Source organism: Cynocephalus volans, chromosome 14 (assembly GCF_027409185.1).
Source record: "Cynocephalus volans isolate mCynVol1 chromosome 14, mCynVol1.pri, whole genome shotgun sequence".
NCBI lineage: Eukaryota > Metazoa > Chordata > Mammalia > Dermoptera > Cynocephalidae > Cynocephalus > Cynocephalus volans.
Genome location: NC_084473.1, coordinates 42,602,110 through 42,609,140, shown reverse-complemented (window position 1 = coordinate 42,609,140; position 7,031 = coordinate 42,602,110).

The window sequence follows — 7,031 nt, the reverse complement described above, 5'->3', positions numbered from 1 at the left end:
TTTTTATTATACAATTGATCAAAACACCACAGATGTAATACACATTTTAATAAATAACAAAAGCAGAATGTTATTGGAAATGCATCCCTTAATGATGTGGAAGGACTTTTTCTTTTACTTTGCTCCTCTATCCTTGGATGAATATTACTTTTTGTTAGGATGAGATAGTGTTTAGCTTCAATTCTATTCCTATTTTCCTTTCTTGTAGATATACATGCTGAGAAAATGTGTCTATAAAAACATTATGGGCATAGAAAGTTTTGTTATAGCAGTGACACTCAATTCTTTTAACTCCTTCCCAGTTGTATATCAAAATCACATGGTGATCTATCATCAAAAATTACTTTTAATGATCTATCAGCTGATAATTCAATTAGGTCCTCCATCAATTTAGTTAAATGCAAACATGAAGAATCAACTGACTAAGAAAATTTTTTCTTAGTCACTGCACTCATTCAGATTACAAATTTCTAGAAAGTATATCAAGAAGGTTCTATCACGACTTACAGAATAACAATTATATCTGGAAACTTTTTCACCTAGAAGTGCTTTGTTTAACCCAATATACTCTGAAAATATTAGAAAAATCAAAATATTGTTACTTTAATATACCTTGCTAATACAAACTAGCTTTTGGGTTTTTTAAATAAAAAGTTCATATACATAAACACACACTCTCGGAGCTGCAGATTAAGCCCATTCAATTTACAAATTTTGTTCACCATTTAATTTAATTCATAAAGCCAAAACTCACCATCAAACCAAATAGCCAAATCAGACTGATTCCCAGTCAGAAAAAGTCAGACTTCACTTTTTAATTCAAATAAGCATGCCAACATGCATCTTGGAGACAGTCTCACTTAAGAATTCTATTTCCAGTAGAGTGAAAGATAAGGTACAGAGGCTTGCCTGAGTTTGTCACCTGCAGGAAATAAGGTGCTGCCATTGTTGGAACTTTTTCCAGCACTCTCTTTGTTTTGTTCTCAGGGGACTCTACCCAGAAAGGACTATTCTTTGACAGTAGTAGTCAGGGGCTGGCAGAGGAGAGATTGTTAAATAAAATATACCTTAAATTGTCCCTTTGTTTGATACCTGGAGGTTTTAATTTTCAGAGAACAATGCACCATAGTAATTAAGGCTCAGGATGAGTTAGAGGAATCCCTTTCTTTTGTAAAGTGGGATTGTAAAAGGGAGATAAAAAAGGAGAACTCACAGGAGCTTTGACCATGAGACATTGTCAGGCAGATGTCATAGGAAAAATAGTCATCATGGAAGGTGAAAATCTAGAGTTGGATTCCCTTAAAACTACCTGTTTCTACATCTTTTGGAAAGTCTTGGTTTGTGCCTGGTCATGCATCACACCTTGGTTTGAAGACCTGGGCTAACCCAAAGAGTGGCAGTATGGCCAGGCCTACAAGGCCATGTCGGCTCTCACCCCTCACATCTCATGTCATTCACCAACCATTTATTGAGAGCCGGGCACAGGGCTGGATGCTATGGGGAAAAGTATAGTCTGCTCCTGCCCACAAGGAGTTGAAGGAGTTCAGGAAATATGCCAAAAACATGCTGCTTTGGTATACTGATTACTTTGAGCTGAAGGCACTTGAAAAACAGCAAATGCAGCAAGAGGCTTTCTCTGATCTCCTTTATTTGCCTAAAGACAGGTACTCCAGAAGGAATTCAATTGTTGTAAACCCCCTGCCCAGCAGTTTCATTGACTAGGGAAGATTGACTCTTACCACAGCACAAGAGACTAGAAGTGGTCACCACACCCAGACCAACATTGTCACGAACTCTCATATGTCTCATTTGTTTTTCTAATGGCCCATTCATCTTTCCTAAAAATCACTTACTCTCCCTTACGTGGCCTACATCCTCCCTCCCCTTTCCCTGTTAAGTGTATATAAGCTCTCAAATCTCACTTCTCTTTGGGGCATTCACTTTTTTATACCTGGAATTCTCCCCTGTGAACATAGTATTAAAAATCAATAAATGTGTATACATTTTGTCCTGATAATCTACCTGTTGTCAATTTACTTCATAGACCCAGCTATTGAACCTAGGAACCTAGAGGGAAAGTCTTTTCTCCCTGCTTTGGTCTGAATATTTGTGTTCCCCCAAAATTCACGTGTTGAAAACCTAATGACAAATGCGACGATATTAGGAAGTGGGGCCTTTGGGAGGTGATTAGGCCATGAGGGCAGAGTCCTTGTGGATGGGAGTAGCACCCTCTTAAAAGATGCCCCAGAGAAGTGCCTTGCTCTTCTACCACCTGAGGACACAGTGAGAAGGTGCCCTCTACAAACCAGGAAGCAGGGCCTTGCCAGACACGGAATCTGCCAGCACCTTGATCTTGGACTTCCCAGCTTCTAGAACTGTGAGAAATAAATTTCTGTTGTTTATAAGCTACCTACTTTATGACTAAACAGACTAAAACACTCCTCTACAGAGTCTATTTATTAGAAGCAAGTCACTATGTCCAGCCCACACTTAAGGGGAGGAGATTGCCCAAGGGTGTAATACCAGGAGGTGGAAATCGTTAGGAGCCTTCTTAAAAGCTGCCTACCATGGTACTCGCTTCTTTGGTCTAAGTTTTGAGTCCTGGTTGCTCTGTGGATTAAGAGGAAAAGTCTCACTCCATACTCTGTGAGGTTTTGAAGAAAATACACATTTAAAGATGTTTACTACTATGTTATTAATAATAACAAAAAATTAGAAATAGCATGGATATCCCATCAAAGGTCTGGGACGTATCCAGGTAGTAAGTACCCCCCTCCACCCACCTTTCCCCACCACAACCCCTGCTCGGCCCAATCAATTTATGCTATGGGGTGGAGGGGGACAAAGTATACAGAGAAGAGCCATGTATCTACTGCCCACTCCTGTCTTCCTCCACTTCCTCCCCTGTCCCTTTGCCCACAGAATGTACACAGACTGTATATTAGTCCATTTTCTGTTGCTTATAACAGAATACCTCAAACTGAGTAATTTGTAGAGAAAATGAAATTTATTTCTTATAGTTTTGGAGGTTGGGAAGTCCAAGGTCCAGGGAGAGCATCTGGTGAGGGCCTTCATCTCAGTGGGAACTCTCTGCAGAGTCCTGTGGTAACACAGGGTGTCACATAGTGAGGGCTGAGCAAGAACACCTCAATGTGCTCACTTGCTGTCCTGATAAAGCCACACATTAAACCATTAATTATTACTCCATCAATGGATTAATCCATTCACAAGGGCGTAGTCCTCACAATGTAATCACCTCTTACAGGCCTCACCTTTCAAATTCCATAGTTGAATTTCCCACCTTCTTAAAACTGTTTCAATGGGGATCAAGCTCCAACATGAGCTTGGGGGAACATTCAAACCACAGCAAGATGGATGTGAAGGAAAGTGAAACCAGAAATGGAGCCTGATGAGCTAGGGGAACGTGAAAATGTGAAAAGGACTAGAGATAACAGTGGGGACAGAGGACTGGTTCTTTAGAAATGACCTCCTTCTTTAAAAATGAGGTTCCTTTAGAAATGAGGGCATCAGCCACGCCACCCCAACATCCACATCCAGCCCAGAGATGACCACTGAACACGGCTGGAAGCACCCAAGGCTCCCCTGCTGGAATGAGGGGGTGCCATGGGCCTTGACCATGCCCCCTTCCTCCTCCTCCCATCCTGGCTCCCTCTCCTTTCCCCCACCCCTTTCCCTCCAACTGCTCCACAACAACATCTTAGAATGTAAAAAAACGTATATTAATAAATAAATGAATTTTAAAAAATAAGAGAAATGACTTCCTATCAAATAAAAGGGTAGGGAACTGGCTGTTCTTTCTTGTATGTGCACTCTCTCTCTCTCACACACAGTCAATTTTGTTATCATTTATAAAAACTAAAAGTAGACATACTTGAATCCATATTTCTTCTAAATACTGAATAGGTATGTAATAAGAAGAAATTAACATTCTTTTACTTTCTTCAACCCCTTTCTGTCTATTTATTCTGTCTGTGTGTGTGTCTGTGTATGTACACATATGTATGTGTGTTGTGTGATCTGGGATACAAGGAACCAATGTATTACTATTAAATTATAAAAATTTTACATTATTTATATTCTTTCAAAAATTAGTTGCTAATTACATTGTTTTGAAACTATATAATAATTATTTAAACTTAGTTCTATACTTAAATAACTTCAGTGCCTACCAACACTCTTCTATATGATGACTTACCCATACTTTAGCTCATTTACTTTACCTCTCCATTGGCTGGAGTGGATCTTACAGCAATTTTCTTAAGAAAGACATACCTAAGAATATCTGAGAAATTTTTTTTTGGAAGCATCCATCCATAAATGACAAAAATCACAATTTGGCTAAGTTAAAATTGTCTTTCCCTTAGAAACTTGGAGATGTTGTATCATTAGTTTTTCCATAAAGTTGAGATGTTTAAAGAACATGATTTTTCATCATTTGACTATAACTACTTTTTACTGCTGGGGAAATGTATTTTCTTTATCCCTCTGTTTCCAGAATCTTGCTGGGATATGTTTACTTATTGGTCTCTTGATTATTTTGGTCTGTGCAATAGGAGAACATTGTCCTCCCCAAATTCACGTCCTCTTGGAACCTCAGAATCTGACCTTATTTGGAAATAAGTCCTTTGCAAATGTAATTAGTTAAAAGGTCTAGAGATGAAATCATCCTGGATTTCAGGTGGGTCCTAAATCCGATGATTGGCACCCTTATAAGAAGAGGAGAGAACAGGAATGTTGGGTGTTGTATCGCAGACTCTCCAGGGTTAGCAGATCCTATAAGGTCCTGAGCTTTCTGTTATCTCTTTTTTCTAGCTTATATTGTAACTTTGTAAAATGTAGAAAATTGGTAGTAATGAAATGATTCTTGTCCATGGGAATGGGGAAAGGAAGGAGGGAACCATGAAGTCACAGGGAGGCCTGAGCACCAGAGGGGACGAAGCTTTCGCAAAAAGAGTGTTCACAGAATCCCACCTTTTCCCAAACAAGCATTTGTTTGAGGACTGGCCCCATGCCTAGTGGAATCCTTAATTTTCCTCCAGCATCTTGATTGTCACTCTTAAATGATTCACTGTGTCTTAGTGTAGCTTAAGCACTTGCCAAGGAGTACAAGAACAAAAAGAATGGTTCCTGGAATTTTGGTCTTTTAATCACTGCTCCAGACTGGTTCTGGGAACTGAGAGACACCATCTGCAAAAGGCTTTTGGAGCAAATGGGGTGGGAAGAGGGGTGGGTGGAGTTGTCAGGGAGAAGAATGTGTCCCCAGGTCCATAAGAGCAGTCTAGTCTGCCGTCCCCCTGAACTGAGCAGCCACTTTGAGCAGAAAACCATTTCGTGGTGTCTTCACCAAGCCTAGATATTTTAACTTCATTTCCAGGCCACTCCTTCCTTGATTTATTTTCTGTTTTTTTGGCTGTTGTAACAGGAAAATCTATTCCCTTTTTCAAACAAACAGCACTGACAAAGACAGGACAGGAGAAAGTTCTCGCTAGAACCTCACCTCTATGCTTCCAGGAGAGAATCTGCTTCTGCCACTCCCAGCCCTCCGGCCTGGTCCTCTCGTGCCTGGGGGTGGGAGGAAGGAAGAAGGGGCGGACTCGTACATACGCAAAGTGGCGTCAAGTTCCACCTTCTCTGTAAAGTTTTCCCTGGCCGCCCAGTCCATGGTCCTCTCTCTGTGACCTCTGAGCTCCTTCATTCACTATTCCACTCATTTTAATTAAATAATTCTAGAGTTGGGTCAATTATATGAATCATACAATTTTCCAATATGGAATTCTTGTTTTTCCAGCTATAAACCCCTTCACAGAAAAGGCCATAATCTGGCTTCCTTTCTGTTTACCACAGCCCTTAATGTGAGCCCGTACTCATGGTAGGAGTTCAGCGGTTATTTGAGTTGACCTGAATTCAAGCCAAAGCCTCGTCCACTAGCAATACTGTAGCATGACTTACATTTCTGAGGTTAGACGATAAACACTTGGAGTTGGTCAGACTCCAAGCTCCCCAGATGCCCTGCAACGATATCACAGAGAATTATACCAGTCCCCAGAGTGTTACCTCCAAAACTCCCAAGTAGGGGCCTGGTATTGCGGAATTGTCCCACCTCCTGTAGGAAGAGTTGTTCAGCCTACTTTATGTCAGCTTACTTGCAGAATTTTTCATTGTGCTTTGCCATCCTGGGCTACTATTTCTTCCCCAGTTCCTCTTTTCAAGTAAAAATTTATTTCCTACTTGTTCTCTGACTGTACCCCCATCTCTCTTTCCTATGTCTTCTCTGGGTTTTGGAGAAAGCACATTCTCACAAGCTTTACCAATCATCTTCTTCCCTTTCCTTCAAGGAACTCTTTCAAATCTTCTCTTCCCCAGAAAGTCCTTCCTGACTGAGAGGAGAAGAGACAAGAAAATAGAGATTTTCTTTTCTTGTGCAAATTATTCTGCTCTGTTCAAAGCAACAAATACTGAGCTCAGTCTACCATGCACTTGTTCTATCATAGACAAAGACATTGATTTGTGTAATTCCACTTTAGTCTGGGTATAGGTCTTGAACCTTCTTCCGAGTTCTCTGTTTGAGTGTGTGTTTTCTATATCAGGCTGAATGTAGTGATCCTCTCAGAATGGACTCTCTGGGGCTAAGATGTCTGCAGTGTTTGTTTTCTGTGCCTCCGTTCTCTCTTTTCTTTGCCCTGGGCAGCGCACCTTCCCTCTGTGGGGTCTCTTTTCTCCCTATCTTCTTCCATCTCCTATTCAGATTGGCTCCTAAGTAAGGATCTAAGAGGAACTGCATCAATACCTAAATATACTACTTACTTCTTCAGTGGGCAGGTAATGGAGAGAGAAGCCAGGTCAAATCAATTGAATAAACCCAATGGAGCAATACCAGAGACAGAATGTGGGCGAGTAGGACTGCTTTTTGACAAAGGGCCTTCCTGGTGCCCCAGAAGCTCACCTACATAGCCAAATGCTCTTTTAGGTGCTTTGCCAAGCTGAGCTGCCCAGATTTCTTCAGAGCAAAT